The 17,224-nt window shown below is 51.1% G+C and overlaps 7 non-coding genes across 7 annotated transcripts; all 7 read left to right on the top strand.

Annotated features, from left to right (window-relative positions):
• The first annotated feature begins 1,264 nt into the window (after positions 1-1,264).
• On the top strand, positions 1,265-1,383 carry LOC134931510 (5S ribosomal RNA). The gene has a single exon (XR_010179154.1). It is a non-coding gene; the product is annotated as a 5S ribosomal RNA (ribosomal RNA).
• Positions 1,384-3,666: 2,283 nt separating this feature from the next.
• On the top strand, positions 3,667-3,785 carry LOC134931614 (5S ribosomal RNA). Its single transcript, XR_010179164.1, has one exon. It is a non-coding gene; the product is annotated as a 5S ribosomal RNA (ribosomal RNA).
• Positions 3,786-6,051: 2,266 nt separating this feature from the next.
• LOC134931522 (5S ribosomal RNA) lies at positions 6,052-6,170 on the top strand. Its single transcript, XR_010179155.1, has one exon. It is a non-coding gene; the product is annotated as a 5S ribosomal RNA (ribosomal RNA).
• A 2,270-nt stretch (positions 6,171-8,440) lies between these two features.
• Positions 8,441-8,559, top strand: LOC134931648 (5S ribosomal RNA). Its single transcript, XR_010179167.1, has one exon. It is a non-coding gene; the product is annotated as a 5S ribosomal RNA (ribosomal RNA).
• Positions 8,560-10,838: 2,279 nt separating this feature from the next.
• On the top strand, positions 10,839-10,957 carry LOC134931533 (5S ribosomal RNA). The gene has a single exon (XR_010179156.1). It is a non-coding gene; the product is annotated as a 5S ribosomal RNA (ribosomal RNA).
• A 2,282-nt stretch (positions 10,958-13,239) lies between these two features.
• LOC134931544 (5S ribosomal RNA) lies at positions 13,240-13,358 on the top strand. The gene has a single exon (XR_010179157.1). It is a non-coding gene; the product is annotated as a 5S ribosomal RNA (ribosomal RNA).
• Positions 13,359-15,616: 2,258 nt separating this feature from the next.
• Positions 15,617-15,735, top strand: LOC134931556 (5S ribosomal RNA). The gene has a single exon (XR_010179158.1). It is a non-coding gene; the product is annotated as a 5S ribosomal RNA (ribosomal RNA).
• Positions 15,736-17,224: the final 1,489 nt, after the last annotated feature.

Genomic DNA, 17,224 nt, shown 5'->3' on the forward strand with positions numbered 1-17,224 from the left:
ACAAGTCTCAGCCAGTCTGCTTGGAATTTTTCCTGTCAGCTGCTTATCTGCGTCACACTGCTGGATGGCGTCTCCCGGCGCTCCTCTCTCAGCAGCTACAACTGTCGCCCCTCCAACTGCTCCCTTTTATTTGGAAATCAACTCTGGGCCCCTCTTTTAAAATGGCCAAATTAGAGGAGGCTCTCACTGGCCACAAAATGGCTGTCATCAGAATAATCACCTGTAAAGTGATCTTTTGGGAAAGTAGCATATTACTTGTGGGTGGGACAGGTGTGTAAGTAATACCTCACAGCCTCAGCAGGGGATCACAGGAGGCCATCTTCTCTAGGCCCCAATGCCTGGTGTGGGCCCACGTCTGCAAGGTTCCAGCAGTAGCAGCACCGTCCTGAGGTGCACAGGAATCCTTGTGCCAAGCCACTGCTAATTCCAGACAGCTGCCTGAGTCCACAATGTGTTCCTGGCTCCCAGCAATCCTCCACCCATGGCCTGGACTCTGTGCAAAGCAGCCCAAGCCTTCAACCGCCATTCCCAGTCACCAAGGAGACCAGCGCTGTCCTGAAGAAGGCTTTCCGTAGCCCTTCCCATTCTGTGGCAGACGTGGCCCACGCCAGCCACTGCCCAAGTAATGAGGCCAGAAACAAAGCACTTAGCTGCTAAGGGCCTGGGAGAGGGCAGGCTGCAGGGAAAGCTGCCCACCTACCCACCCTAGTGTGATGGCCTTGCTGCTGTAAGGCGCTAGGGGCGAGGCCATCTGTAAAGATATAAGAAAGGGTCTGAGACGCTGCTGCGTAGTAACAGGAATGCCAGACGGAGGCCAGGGTGTGACAGTAGGATTGTGGGGCAATAAGGAGGAATACAGGGGGTATAGGAACTTAGGTCATACTTGCCTACCTGACCCTCTCCATGAGGGAGAAAATGCTCTGTTCCTGGACTTTCCTGGTAACCTTTGGTGAAACACCTTTCTTATCAATTAACTAGCTCACCACAGGTGATGGCAATCATACATTACCAGGAAAGTCCAGGAACAGAGCATTTTCTCCCTCATGGAGAGGCCGGGTCAGGTAGGCAAGTATGAGGAAGGTTCCAGAGGCTGCAGCAGCAGCAGTAAGATGTGGCCGGATGATAGGGGAAGAGAGAGGGAGCCTTGTGCTGTGATGCAGGCAGAGTCTGGAGCTGAGTAACAAGCAACGTGCAGCTGGGCTGGGGAGGTGGATCCAGGCTGCTGGTGACAAGTAGAAAAGGAGCAAGTGAGAGCCTTGTCTCTGCCTACGGCCACACCACCCTGAACACGCCCGATCTCGTCTGATCTCGGAAGCTAAGCAGGGTCAGGCCTGGTTAGTACTTGGATGGGAGACCGCCTGGGAATACCAGGTGCTGTAGGCTTTTGCTTTTCTAGGCTGCAACCAGCAGGGGTCGCTCTTGTCAGCTTCTTTTTCTTCTTCATTTTTTCAAATGAAACTTTTTTCTTTCTTTCTTTCTTTCATTCCTCTATGTTCATGCAGAAAACCCGAACCGTTTACCACTCGGCGGCAGCCCCATACTCATCAGGATAATGCATACACCACTACGTTAGCAGCGCCGTACATCCCACCTAGTGTCACCGACACAGCGAAATCACAGCGATGCTGCGCCCAAATTTCCTGCTGCAACAGACAGTGCGCTAAAGGCGTCACCTGGCACACAGGTTATACGGCCACCTCACACACTGGCAAAGTGTCTGCCCTCAAACCCAGTCCACTGCATTGCTGGGCACCTTATCATCCAGATATCAGGTCAGTCCTAAACATCTGGACCCTAACCAACGTCATAGTGAATCCTGCATGTATGCACTTTTTATTCAGTACCCGGACATGCAGCAGACACGGGAACTGGATGCAGTGCAATATGTACTAAGCCTCGGAGAGAGATAAAGTGGATGGAGGTAAAGAACCAGCCAACCAGCTCCTAACTGTCATTATTCAAACACAGCCTGTAAAATGGCAGTTAGGAGCTGATTGGCTGTTACTTTACCTCTGGCCACTTTATCTCTCTTTAAGGCATAGGTCTGCAAACTCGGTCCTCATTACCCCCACACAGTGCATGTTTTGCAGGTCTCCTCACAGAATCACAAGTGAAATAATGAACTCCGCCTGCGGACCTTTTCAAATGTGTCTGTGAGTAATTAATCCACCTGTGCACCTGCTGGGTTACCTGCAAAACATGCACTGTGTGTGTGGGGGTAATAAGGACCGAGTTTGCAGATCTATGCTTTAAGGCTTAGTACATAGTCCCCCTATGTCTGTTTCCCAACAATGGATGAGTGTGAACATATAAATGGTGTCATTTCACCAATGTACTATGCTGAGTCCGCATGCTGCTACTTCTCCTCCAAAAGGTAAGTATAGCTCTCACTTCCGCGTGGAACCACAAGTCTCAGCCAGTCTGCTTGGAATTTTTCCTGTCAGCTGCTTATCTGCGTCACACTGCTGGATGGCGTCTCCCGGCGCTCCTCTCTCAGCAGCTACAACTGTCGCCCCTCCAACTGCTCCCTTTTATTTGGAAATCAACTCTGGGCCCCTCTTTTAAAATGGCCAAATTAGAGGAGGCTCTCACTGGCCACAAAATGGCTGTCATCAGAATAATCACCTGTAAAGTGATCTTTTGGGAAAGTAGCATATTACTTGTGGGTGGGACAGGTGTGTAAGTAATACCTCACAGCCTCAGCAGGGGATCACAGGAGGCCATCTTCTCTAGGCCCCAATGCCTGGTGTGGGCCCACGTCTGCAATGTTCCAGCAGTAGCAGCACCGTCCTGAGGTGCACAGGAATCCTTGTGCAAAGCCACTGCTAATTCCAGACAGCTGCCTGAGTCCACAATGTGTTCCTGGCTCCCAGCAACCCTCCACCCATGGCCTGGACTCTGTGCAAAGCAGCCCAAGCCTTCAACCGCCATTCCCAGTCACCAAGGAGACCAGCGCTGTCCTGAAGAAGGCTTTCCGTAGCCCTTCCCATTCTGTGGCAGACGTGGCCCACGCCAGCCACTGCCCAAGTAATGAGGCCAGAAACAAAGCACTTAGCTGCTAAGGGCCTGGGAGAGGGCAGGCTGCAGGGAAAGCTGCCCACCTACCCACCCTAGTGTGATGGCCTTGCTGCTGTAAGGCGCTAGGGGCGAGGCCATCTGTAAAGATATAAGAAAGGGTCTGAGACGCTGCTGCGTAGTAACAGGAATGCCAGACGGAGGCCAGGGTGTGACAGTAGGATTGTGGGGCAATAAGGAGGAATACAGGGGGTATAGGAACTTAGGTCATACTTGCCTACCTGACCCTCTCCATGAGGGAGAAAATGCTCTGTTCCTGGACTTTCCTGGTAACCTTTGGTGAAACACCTTTCTTATCAATTAACTAGCTCACCACAGGTGATGGCAATCATACATTACCAGGAAAGTCCAGGAACAGAGCATTTTCTCCCTCATGGAGAGGCCGGGTCAGGTAGGCAAGTATGAGGAAGGTTCCAGAGGCTGCAGCAGCAGTAAGATGTGGCCGGATGATAGGGGAAGAGAGAGGGAGCCTTGTGCTGTGATGCAGGCAGAGTCTGGAGCTGAGTAACAAGCAACGTGCAGCTGGGCTGGGGAGGTGGATCCAGGCTGATGGTGACAAGTAGAAAAGGAGCAAGTGAGAGCCTTGTCTCTGCCTACGGCCACACCACCCTGAACACGCCTGATCTCGTCTGATCTCGGAAGCTAAGCAGGGTCAGGCCTGGTTAGTACTTGGATGGGAGACCGCCTGGGAATACCAGGTGCTGTAGGCTTTTGCTTTTCTAGGCTGCAACCAGCAGGGGTCGCTCTTGTCAGCTTCTTTTTCTTCTTCATTTTTTCAAATTAAACTTTTTTCTGTCTTTCTTTCATTCCTCTATGTTCATGCAGAAAACCCGAACTGTTTACCACTCGGCGGCAGCCCCATACTCATCAGGATAATGCATACACCACTACGTTAGCAGCGCCGTACATCCCACCTAGTGTCACCGACACAGTGAAATCACAGCGATGCTGCGCCCAAATTTCCTGCTGCAACAGACAGTGCGCTAAAGGCGTCACCTGGCACACAGGTTATACGGCCACCTCACACACTGGCAAAGTGTCTGCCCTCAAACCCAGTCCACTGCATTTCTGGGCACCTTATCATCCAGATATCAGGTCAGTCCTAAACATCTGGACCATAACCAACGTCATAGTGAATCCTGCATGTATGCACTTTTTATTCAGTACCCGGACATGCAGCAGACACGGGAACTGGATGCAGTGCAGTATGTACTAAGCCTCGGAGAGAGATAAAGTGGATGGAGGTAAAGAACCAGCCAACCAGCTCCTAACTGTCATTATTCAAACACAGCCTGTAACATGGCAGTTAGGAGCTGATTGGCTGTTACTTTACCTCTGGCCACTTTATCTCTCTTTAAGGCATAGGTCTGCAAACTCGGTCCTCATTACCCCCACACAGTGCATGTTTTGCAGGTCTCCTCACAGAATCACAAGTGAAATAATGAACTCCGCCTGCGGACCTTTTCAAATGTGTCTGTGAGTAATTAATCCACCTGTGCACCTGCTGGGTTACCTGCAAAACATGCACTGTGTGGGGGTAATAAGGACCGAGTTTGCAGATCTATGCTTTAAGGCTTAGTACATAGTCCCCCTATGTCTGTTTCCCAACAATGGATGAGTGTGAACATATAAATGGTGTCATTTCACCAATGTACTATGCTGAGTCCGCATGCTACTTCTCCTCCAAAAGGTAAGTATAGCTCTCACTTCCGCGTGGAACCACAAGTCTCAGCCAGTCTGCTTGGAATTTTTCCTGTCAGCTGCTTATCTGCGTCACACTGCTGGATGGCGTCTCCCGGCGCTCCTCTCTCAGCAGCTACAACTGTCGCCCCTCCAACTGCTCCCTTTTATTTGGAAATCAACTCTGGGCCCCTCTTTTAAAATGGCCAAATTAGAGGAGGCTCTCACTGGCCACAAAATGGCTGTCATCAGAATAATCACCTGTAAAGTGATCTTTTGGGAAAGTAGCATATTACTTGTGGGTGGGACAGGTGTGTAAGTAATACCTCACAGCCTCAGCAGGGGATCACAGGAGGCCATCTTCTCTAGGCCCCAATGCCTGGTGTGGGCCCACGTCTGCAAGGTTCCAGCAGTAGCAGCACCGTCCTGAGGTGCACAGGAATCCTTGTGCCAAGCCACTGCTAATTCCAGACAGCTGCCTGAGTCCACAATGTGTTCCTGGCTCCCAGCAATCCTCCACCCATGGCCTGGACTCTGTGCAAAGCAGCCCAAGCCTTCAACCGCCATTCCCAGTCACCAAGGAGACCAGCGCTGTCCTGAAGAAGGCTTTCCGTAGCCCTTCCCATTCTGTGGCAGACGTGGCCCACGCCAGCCACTGCCCAAGTAATGAGGCCAGAAACAAAGCACTTAGCTGCTAAGGGCCTGGGAGAGGGCAGGCTGCAGGGAAAGCTGCCCACCTACCCACCCTAGTGTGATGGCCTTGCTGCTGTAAGGCGCTAGGGGCGAGGCCATCTGTAAAGATATAAGAAAGGGTCTGAGACGCTGCTGCGTAGTAACAGGAATGCCAGACGGAGGCCAGGGTGTGACAGTAGGATTGTGGGGCAATAAGGAGGAATACAGGGGGTATAGGAACTTAGGTCATACTTGCCTACCTGACCATGAGGGAGAAAATGCTCTGTTCCTGGACTTTCCTGGTAACCTTTGGTGAAACACCTTTCTTATCAATTAACTAGCTCACCACAGGTGATGGCAATCATACATTACCAGGAAAGTCCAGGAACAGAGCATTTTCTCCCTCATGGAGAGGCCGGGTCAGGTAGGCAAGTATGAGGAAGGTTCCAGAGGCTGCAGCAGCAGTAAGATGTGGCCGGATGATAGGGGAAGAGAGAGGGAGCCTTGTGCTGTGATGCAGGCAGAGTCTGGAGCTGAGTAACAAGCAACGTGCAGCTGGGCTGGGGAGGTGGATCCAGGCTGCTGGTGACAAGTAGAAAAGGAGCAAGTGAGAGCCTTGTCTCTGCCTACGGCCACACCACCCTGAACACGCCCGATCTCGTCTGATCTCGGAAGCTAAGCAGGGTCAGGCCTGGTTAGTACTTGGATGGGAGACCGCCTGGGAATACCAGGTGCTGTAGGCTTTTGCTTTTCTAGGCTGCAACCAGCAGGGGTCGCTCTTGTCAGCTTCTTTTTCTTCTTCATTTTTTCAAATTAAACTTTTTGCTTTCTTTCTTTCTTTCATTCCTCTATGTTCATGCAGAAAACCCGAACCGTTTACCACTCGGCGGCAGCCCCATACTCATCAGGATAATGCATACACCACTACGTTAGCAGCGCCGTACATCCCACCTAGTGTCACCGACACAGTGAAATCACAGCGATGCTGCGCCCAAATTTCCTGCTGCAACAGACAGTGCGCTAAAGGCGTCACCTGGCACACATGTTATACGGCCACCTCACACACTGGCAAATTGTCTGCCCTCAAACCCAGTCCACTGCATTTCTGGGCACCTTATCATCCAGATATCAGGTCAGTCCTAAACATCTGGACCATAACCAACGTCATAGTGAATCCTGCATGTATGCACTTTTTATTCAGTACCCGGACATGCAGCAGACACGGGAACTGGATGCAGTGCAGTATGTACTAAGCCTCGGAGAGAGATAAAGTGGATGGAGGTAAAGAACCAGCCAACCAGCTCCTAACTGTCATTATTCAAACACAGCCTGTAACATGGCAGTTAGGAGCTGATTGGCTGTTACTTTACCTCTGGCCACTTTATCTCTCTTTAAGGCATAGGTCTGCAAACTCGGTCCTCATTACCCCCACACAGGGCATGTTTTGCAGGTCTCCTCACAGAATCACAAGTGAAATAATGAACTCCGCCTGCGGACCTTTTCAAATGTGTCTGTGAGTAATTAATCCACCTGTGCACCTGCTGGGTTACCTGCAAAACATGCACTGTGTGGGGGTAATAAGGACCGAGTTTGCAGATCTATGCTTTAAGGCTTAGTACATAGTCCCCCTATGTCTGTTTCCCAACAATGGATGAGTGTGAACATATAAATGGTGTCATTTCACCAATGTACTATGCTGAGTCCGCATGCTACTTCTCCTCCAAAAGGTAAGTATAGCTCTCACTTCCGCGTGGAACCACAAGTCTCAGCCAGTCTGCTTGGAATTTTTCCTGTCAGCTGCTTATCTGCGTCACACTGCTGGATGGCGTCTCCCGGCGCTCCTCTCTCAGCAGCTACAACTGTCGCCCCTCCAACTGCTCCCTTTTATTTGGAAATCAACTCTGGGCCCCTCTTTTAAAATGGCCAAATTAGAGGAGGCTCTCACTGGCCACAAAATGGCTGTCATCAGAATAATCACCTGTAAAGTGATCTTTTGGGAAAGTAGCATATTACTTGTGGGTGGGACAGGTGTGTAAGTAATACCTCACAGCCTCAGCAGGGGATCACAGGAGGCCATCTTCTCTAGGCCCCAATGCCTGGTGTGGGCCCACGTCTGCAAGGTTCCAGCAGTAGCAGCACCGTCCTGAGGTGCACAGGAATCCTTGTGCCAAGCCACTGCTAATTCCAGACAGCTGCCTGAGTCCACAATGTGTTCCTGGCTCCCAGCAATCCTCCACCCATGGCCTGGACTCTGTGCAAAGCAGCCCAAGCCTTCAACCGCCATTCCCAGTCACCAAGGAGACCAGCGCTGTCCTGAAGAAGGCTTTCCGTAGCCCTTCCCATTCTGTGGCAGACGTGGCCCACGCCAGCCACTGCCCAAGTAATGAGGCCAGAAACAAAGCACTTAGCTGCTAAGGGCCTGGGAGAGGGCAGGCTGCAGGGAAAGCTGCCCACCTACCCACCCTAGTGTGATGGCCTTGCTGCTGTAAGGCGCTAGGGGCGAGGCCATCTGTAAAGATATAAGAAAGGGTCTGAGACGCTGCTGCGTAGTAACAGGAATGCCAGACGGAGGCCAGGGTGTGACAGTAGGATTGTGGGGCAATAAGGAGGAATACAGGGGGTATAGGAACTTAGGTCATACTTGCCTACCTGACCATGAGGGAGAAAATGCTCTGTTCCTGGACTTTCCTGGTAACCTTTGGTGAAACACCTTTCTTATCAATTAACTAGCTCACCACAGGTGATGGCAAACATACATTACCAGGAAAGTCCAGGAACAGAGCATTTTCTCCCTCATGGAGAGGCCGGGTCAGGTAGGCAAGTATGAGGAAGGTTCCAGAGGCTGCAGCAGCAGTAAGATGTGGCCGGATGATAGGGGAAGAGAGAGGGAGCCTTGTGCTGTGATGCAGGCAGAGTCTGGAGCTGAGTAACAAGCAACGTGCAGCTGGGCTGGGGAGGTGGATCCAGGCTGCTGGTGACAAGTAGAAAAGGAGCAAGTGAGAGCCTTGTCTCTGCCTACGGCCACACCACCCTGAACACGCCCGATCTCGTCTGATCTCGGAAGCTAAGCAGGGTCAGTCCTGGTTAGTACTTGGATGGGAGACCGCCTGGGAATACCAGGTGCTGTAGGCTTTTGCTTTTCTAGGCTGCAACCAGCAGGGGTCGCTCTTGTCAGCTTCTTTTTCTTCTTCATTTTTTCAAATTAAACTTTTTGCTTTCTTTCTTTCTTTCATTCCTCTATGTTCATGCAGAAAACCCGAACCGTTTACCACTCGGCGGCAGCCCCATACTCATCAGGATAATGCATACACCACTACGTTAGCAGCGCCGTACATCCCACCTAGTGTCACCGACACAGTGAAATCACAGCGATGCTGCGCCCAAATTTCCTGCTGCAACAGACAGTGCGCTAAAGGCGTCACCTGGCACACATGTTATACGGCCACCTCACACACTGGCAAATTGTCTGCCCTCAAACCCAGTCCACTGCATTTCTGGGCACCTTATCATCCAGATATCAGGTCAGTCCTAAACATCTGGACCATAACCAACGTCATAGTGAATCCTGCATGTATGCACTTTTTATTCAGTACCCGGACATGCAGCAGACACGGGAACTGGATGCAGTGCAGTATGTACTAAGCCTCGGAGAGAGATAAAGTGGATGGAGGTAAAGAACCAGCCAACCAGCTCCTAACTGTCATTATTCAAACACAGCCTGTAACATGGCAGTTAGGAGCTGATTGGCTGTTACTTTACCTCTGGCCACTTTATCTCTCTTTAAGGCATAGGTCTGCAAACTCGGTCCTCATTACCCCCACACAGTGCATGTTTTGCAGGTCTCCTCACAGAATCACAAGTGAAATAATGAACTCCGCCTGCGGACCTTTTCAAATGTGTCTGTGAGTAATTAATCCACCTGTGCACCTGCTGGGTTACCTGCAAAACATGCACTGTGTGGGGGTAATAAGGACCGAGTTTGCAGATCTATGCTTTAAGGCTTAGTACATAGTCCCCCTATGTCTGTTTCCCAACAATGGATGAGTGTGAACATATAAATGGTGTCATTTCACCAATGTACTATGCTGAGTCCGCATGCTACTTCTCCTCCAAAAGGTAAGTATAGCTCTCACTTCCGCGTGGAACCACAAGTCTCAGCCAGTCTGCTTGGAATTTTTCCTGTCAGCTGCTTATCTGCGTCACACTGCTGGATGGCGTCTCCCGGCGCTCCTCTCTCAGCAGCTACAACTGTCGCCCCTCCAACTGCTCCCTTTTATTTGGAAATCAACTCTGGGCCCCTCTTTTAAAATGGCCAAATTAGAGGAGGCTCTCACTGGCCACAAAATGGCTGTCATCAGAATAATCACCTGTAAAGTGATCTTTTGGGAAAGTAGCATATTACTTGTGGGTGGGACAGGTGTGTAAGTAATACCTCACAGCCTCAGCAGGGGATCACAGGAGGCCATCTTCTCTAGGCCCCAATGCCTGGTGTGGGCCCACGTCTGCAAGGTTCCAGCAGTAGCAGCACCGTCCTGAGGTGCACAGGAATCCTTGTGCCAAGCCACTGCTAATTCCAGACAGCTGCCTGAGTCCACAATGTGTTCCTGGCTCCCAGCAATCCTCCACCCATGGCCTGGACTCTGTGCAAAGCAGCCCAAGCCTTCAACCGCCATTCCCAGTCACCAAGGAGACCAGCGCTGTCCTGAAGAAGGCTTTCCGTAGCCCTTCCCATTCTGTGGCAGACGTGGCCCACGCCAGCCACTGCCCAAGTAATGAGGCCAGAAACAAAGCACTTAGCTGCTAAGGGCCTGGGAGAGGGCAGGCTGCAGGGAAAGCTGCCCACCTACCCACCCTAGTGTGATGGCCTTGCTGCTGTAAGGCGCTAGGGGCGAGGCCATCTGTAAAGATATAAGAAAGGGTCTGAGACGCTGCTGCGTAGTAACAGGAATGCCAGACGGAGGCCAGGGTGTGACAGTAGGATTGTGGGGCAATAAGGAGGAATACAGGGGGTATAGGAACTTAGGTCATACTTGCCTACCTGACCCTCTCCATGAGGGAGAAAATGCTCTGTTCCTGGACTTTCCTGGTAACCTTTGGTGAAACACCTTTCTTATCAATTAACTAGCTCACCACAGGTGATGGCAATCATACATTACCAGGAAAGTCCAGGAACAGAGCATTTTCTCCCTCATGGAGAGGCCGGGTCAGGTAGGCAAGTATGAGGAAGGTTCCAGAGGCTGCAGCAGCAGCAGTAAGATGTGGCCGGATGATAGGGGAAGAGAGAGGGAGCCTTGTGCTGTGATGCAGGCAGAGTCTGGAGCTGAGTAACAAGCAACGTGCAGCTGGGCTGGGGAGGTGGATCCAGGCTGCTGGTGACAAGTAGAAAAGGAGCAAGTGAGAGCCTTGTCTCTGCCTACGGCCACACCACCCTGAACACGCCCGATCTCGTCTGATCTCGGAAGCTAAGCAGGGTCAGGCCTGGTTAGTACTTGGATGGGAGACCGCCTGGGAATACCAGGTGCTGTAGGCTTTTGCTTTTCTAGGCTGCAACCAGCAGGGGTCGCTCTTGTCAGCTTCTTTTTCTTCTTCATTTTTTCAAATGAAACTTTTTTCTTTCTTTCTGTCTTTCATTCCTCTATGTTCATGCAGAAAACCCGAACCGTTTACCACTCGGCGGCAGCCCCATACTCATCAGGATAATGCATACACCACTACGTTAGCAGCGCCGTACATCCCACCTAGTGTCACCGACACAGTGAAATCACAGCGATGCTGCGCCCAAATTTCCTGCTGCAACAGACAGTGCGCTAAAGGCGTCACCTGGCACACAGGTTATACGGCCACCTCACACACTGGCAAAGTGTCTGCCCTCAAACCCAGTCCACTGCATTGCTGGGCACCTTATCATCCAGATATCAGGTCAGTCCTAAACATCTGGACCCTAACCAACGTCATAGTGAATCCTGCATGTATGCACTTTTTATTCAGTACCCGGACATGCAGCAGACACGGGAACTGGATGCAATGCAATATGTACTAAGCCTCGGAGAGAGATAAAGTGGATGGAGGTAAAGGACCAGCCAACCAGCTCCTAACTGTCATTATTCAAACACAGCCTGTAACATGGCAGTTAGGAGCTGATTGGCTGTTACTTTACCTCTGGCCACTTTATCTCTCTTTAAGGCATAGGTCTGCAAACTCGGTCCTCATTACCCCCACACAGTGCATGTTTTGCAGGTCTCCTCACAGAATCACAAGTGAAATAATGAACTCCGCCTGCGGACCTTTTCAAATGTGTCTGTGAGTAATTAATCCACCTGTGCACCTGCTGGGTTACCTGCAAAACATGCACTGTGTGGGGGTAATAAGGACCGAGTTTGCAGATCTATGCTTTAAGGCTTAGTACATAGTCCCCCTATGTCTGTTTCCCAACAATGGATGAGTGTGAACATATAAATGGTGTCATTTCACCAATGTACTATGCTGAGTCCGCATGCTGCTACTTCTCCTCCAAAAGGTAAGTATAGCTCTCACTTCCGCGTGGAACCACAAGTCTCAGCCAGTCTGCTTGGAATTTTTCCTGTCAGCTGCTTATCTGCGTCACACTGCTGGATGGCGTCTCCCGGCGCTCCTCTCTCAGCAGCTACAACTGTCGCCCCTCCAACTGCTCCCTTTTATTTGGAAATCAACTCTGGGCCCCTCTTTTAAAATGGCCAAATTAGAGGAGGCTCTCACTGGCCACAAAATGGCTGTCATCAGAATAATCACCTGTAAAGTGATCTTTTGGGAAAGTAGCATATTACTTGTGGGTGGGACAGGTGTGTAAGTAATACCTCACAGCCTCAGCAGGGGATCACAGGAGGCCATCTTCTCTAGGCCCCAATGCCTGGTGTGGGCCCACGTCTGCAATGTTCCAGCAGTAGCAGCACCGTCCTGAGGTGCACAGGAATCCTTGTGCAAAGCCACTGCTAATTCCAGACAGCTGCCTGAGTCCACAATGTGTTCCTGGCTCCCAGCAACCCTCCACCCGTGGCCTGGACTCTGTGCAAAGCAGCCCAAGCCTTCAACCGCCATTCCCAGTCACCAAGGAGACCAGCGCTGTCCTGAAGAAGGCTTTCCGTAGCCCTTCCCATTCTGTGGCAGACGTGGCCCATGCCAGCCACTGCCCAAGTAATGAGGCCAGAAACAAAGCACTTAGCTGCTAAGGGCCTGGGAGAGGGCAGGCTGCAGGGAAAGCTGCCCACCTACCCACCCTAGTGTGATGGCCTTGCTGCTGTAAGGCGCTAGGGGCGAGGCCATCTGTAAAGATATAAGAAAGGGTCTGAGACGCTGCTGCGTAGTAACAGGAATGCCAGAAGGAGGCCAGGGTGTGACAGTAGGATTGTGGGGCAATAAGGAGGAATACAGGGGGTATAGGAACTTAGGTCATACTTGCCTACCTGACCCTCTCCATGAGGGAGAAAATGCTCTGTTCCTGGACTTTCCTGGTAACCTTTGGTGAAACACCTTTCTTATCAATTAACTAGCTCACCACAGGTGATGGCAATCATACATTACCAGGAAAGTCCAGGAACAGAGCATTTTCTCCCTCATGGAGAGGCCGGGTCAGGTAGGCAAGTATGAGGAAGGTTCCAGAGGCTGCAGCAGCAGCAGTAAGATGTGGCCGGATGATAGGGGAAGAGAGAGGGAGCCTTGTGCTGTGATGCAGGCAGAGTCTGGAGCTGAGTAACAAGCAACGTGCAGCTGGGCTGGGGAGGTGGATCCAGGCTGCTGGTGACAAGTAGAAAAGGAGCAAGTGAGAGCCTTGTCTCTGCCTACGGCCACACCACCCTGAACACGCCCGATCTCGTCTGATCTCGGAAGCTAAGCAGGGTCAGGCCTGGTTAGTACTTGGATGGGAGACCGCCTGGGAATACCAGGTGCTGTAGGCTTTTGCTTTTCTAGGCTGCAACCAGCAGGGGTCGCTCTTGTCAGCTTCTTTTTCTTCTTCATTTTTTCAAATGAAACTTTTTTCTTTCTTTCTGTCTTTCATTCCTCTATGTTCATGCAGAAAACCCGAACCGTTTACCACTCGGCGGCAGCCCCATACTCATCAGGATAATGCATACACCACTACGTTAGCAGCGCCGTACATCCCACCTAGTGTCACCGACACAGTGAAATCACAGCGATGCTGCGCCCAAATTTCCTGCTGCAACAGACAGTGCGCTAAAGGCGTCACCTGGCACACAGGTTATACGGCCACCTCACACACTGGCAAAGTGTCTGCCCTCAAACCCAGTCCACTGCATTGCTGGGCACCTTATCATCCAGATATCAGGTCAGTCCTAAACATCTGGACCCTAACCAACGTCATAGTGAATCCTGCATGTATGCACTTTTTATTCAGTACCCGGACATGCAGCAGACACGGGAACTGGATGCAGTGCAGTATGTACTAAGCCTCGGAGAGAGATAAAGTGGATGGAGGTAAAGAACCAGCCAACCAGCTCCTAACTGTCATTATTCAAACACAGCCTGTAAAATGGCAGTTAGGAGCTGATTGGCTGTTACTTTACCTCTGGCCACTTTATCTCTCTTTAAGGCATAGGTCTGCAAACTCGGTCCTCATTACCCCCACACAGTGCATGTTTTGCAGGTCTCCTCACAGAATCACAAGTGAAATAATGAACTCCGCCTGCGGACCTTTTAAAATGTGTCTGTGAGTAATTAATCCACCTGTGCACCTGCTGGGTGTGGGGGTAATAAGGACCGAGTTTGCAGATCTATGCTTTAAGGCTTAGTACATAGTCCCCCTATGTCTGTTTCCCAACAATGGATGAGTGTGAACATATAAATGGTGTCATTTCACCAATGTACTATGCTGAGTCCGCATGCTACTTCTCCTCCAAAAGGTAAGTATAGCTCTCACTTCCGCGTGGAACCACAAGTCTCAGCCAGTCTGCTTGGAATTCTTCCTGTCAGCTGCTTATCTGCGTCACACTGCTGGATGGCGTCTCCCGGCGCTCCTCTCTCAGCAGCTACAACTGTCGCCCCTCCAACTGCTCCCTTTTATTTGGAAATCAACTCTGGGCCCCTCTTTTAAAATGGCCAAATTAGAGGAGGCTCTCACTGGCCACAAAATGGCTGTCATCAGAATAATCACCTGTAAAGTGATCTTTTGGGAAAGTAGCATATTACTTGTGGGTGGGACAGGTGTGTAAGTAATACCTCACAGCCTCAGCAGGGGATCACAGGAGGCCATCTTCTCTAGGCCCCAATGCCTGGTGTGGGCCCACGTCTGCAAAGTTCCAGCAGTAGCAGCACCGTCCTGAGGTGCACAGGAATCCTTGTGCAAAGCCACTGCTAATTCCAGACAGCTGCCTGAGTCCACAATGTGTTCCTGGCTCCCAGCAACCCTCCACCCATGGCCTGGACTCTGTGCAAAGCAGCCCAAGCCTTCAACCGCCATTCCCAGTCACCAAGGAGACCAGCGCTGTCCTGAAGAAGGCTTTCCGTAGCCCTTCCCATTCTGTGGCAGACGTGGCCCACGCCAGCCACTGCCCAAGTAATGAGGCCAGAAACAAAGCACTTACCTGCTAAGGGCCTGGGAGAGGGCAGGCTGCAGGGAAAGCTGCCCACCTACCCACCCTAGTGTGATGGCCTTGCTGCTGTAAGGCGCTAGGGGCGAGGCCATCTGTAAAGATATAAGAAAGGGTCTGAGACGCTGCTGCGTAGTAACAGGAATGCCAGACGGAGGCCAGGGTGTGACAGTAGGATTGTGGGGCAATAAGGAGGAATACAGGGGGTATAGGAACTTAGGTCATACTTGCCTACCTGACCCTCTCCATGAGGGAGAAAATGCTCTGTTCCTGGACTTTCCTGGTAACCTTTGGTGAAACACCTTTCTTATCAATTAACTAGCTCACCACAGGTGATGGCAATCATACATTACCAGGAAAGTCCAGGAACAGAGCATTTTCTCCCTCATGGAGAGGCCGGGTCAGGTAGGCAAGTATGAGGAAGGTTCCAGAGGCTGCAGCAGCAGCAGTAAGATGTGGCCGGATGATAGGGGAAGAGAGAGGGAGCCTTGTGCTGTGATGCAGGCAGAGTCTGGAGCTGAGTAACAAGCAACGTGCAGCTGGGCTGGGGAGGTGGATCCAGGCTGCTGGTGACAAGTAGAAAAGGAGCAAGTGAGAGCCTTGTCTCTGCCTACGGCCACACCACCCTGAACACGCCCGATCTCGTCTGATCTCGGAAGCTAAGCAGGGTCAGGCCTGGTTAGTACTTGGATGGGAGACCGCCTGGGAATACCAGGTGCTGTAGGCTTTTGCTTTTCTAGGCTGCAACCAGCAGGGGTCGCTCTTGTCAGCTTCTTTTTCTTCTTCATTTTTTCAAATGAAACTTTTTTCTTTCTTTCTGTCTTTCATTCCTCTATGTTCATGCAGAAAACCCGAACCGTTTACCACTCGGCGGCAGCCCCATACTCATCAGGATAATGCATACACCACTACGTTAGCAGCGCCGTACATCCCACCTAGTGTCACCGACACAGTGAAATCACAGCGATGCTGCGCCCAAATTTCCTGCTGCAACAGACAGTGCGCTAAACGCGCCACCTGGCACACAGGTTATACGGCCACCTCACACACTGGCAAAGTGTCTGCCCTCAAACCCAGTCCACTGCATTGCTGGGCACCTTATCATCCAGATATCAGGTCAGTCCTAAACATCTGGACCATAACCAACGTCATAGTGAATCCTGCATGTATGCACTTTTTATTCAGTACCCGGACATGCAGCAGACACGGGAACTGGATGCAGTGCAATATGTACTAAGCCTCGGAGAGAGATAAAGTGGATGGAGGTAAAGAACCAGCCAACCAGCTCCTAACTGTCATTATTCAAACACAGCCTGTAACATGGCAGTTAGGAGCTGATTGGCTGTTACTTTACCTCTGGCCACTTTATCTCTCTTTAAGGCATAGGTCTGCAAACTCGGTCCTCATTACCCCCACACAGTGCATGTTTTGCAGGTCTCCTCACAGAATCACAAGTGAAATAATGAACTCCGCCTGCGGACCTTTTCAAATGTGTCTGTGAGTAATTAATCCACCTGTGCACCTGCTGGGTTACCTGCAAAACATGCACTGTGTGGGGGTAATAAGGACCGAGTTTGCAGATCTATGCTTTAAGGCTTAGTACATAGTCCCCCTATGTCTGTTTCCCAACAATGGATGAGTGTGAACATATAAATGGTGTCCTTTCACCAATGTACTATGCTGAGTCCGCATGCTACTTCTCCTCCAAAAGGTAAGTATAGCTCTCACTTCCGCGTGGAACCACAAGTCTCAGCCAGTCTGCTTGGAATTTTTCCTGTCAGCTGCTTATCTGCGTCACACTGCTGGATGGCGTCTCCCGGCGCTCCTCTCTCAGCAGCTACAACTGTCGCCCCTCCAACTGCTCCCTTTTATTTTGAAATCAACTCTGGGCCCCTCTTTTAAAATGGCCAAATTAGAGGAGGCTCTCACTGGCCACAAAATGGCTGTCATCAGAATAATCACCTGTAAAGTGATCTTTTGGGAAAGTAGCATATTACTTGTGGGTGGGACAGGTGTGTAAGTAATACCTCACAGCCTCAGCAGGGGATCACAGGAGGCCATCTTCTCTAGGCCCCAATGCCTGGTGTGGGCCCACGTCTGCAATGTTCCAGCAGTAGCAGCACCGTCCTGAGGTGCACAGGAATCCTTGTGCAAAGCCACTGCTAATTCCAGACAGCTGCCTGAGTCCACAATGTGTTCCTGGCTCCCAGCAACCC

Source organism: Pseudophryne corroboree, chromosome 5 (genome assembly GCF_028390025.1).
Source record: "Pseudophryne corroboree isolate aPseCor3 chromosome 5, aPseCor3.hap2, whole genome shotgun sequence".
Classification (NCBI taxonomy): domain Eukaryota; kingdom Metazoa; phylum Chordata; class Amphibia; order Anura; family Myobatrachidae; genus Pseudophryne; species Pseudophryne corroboree.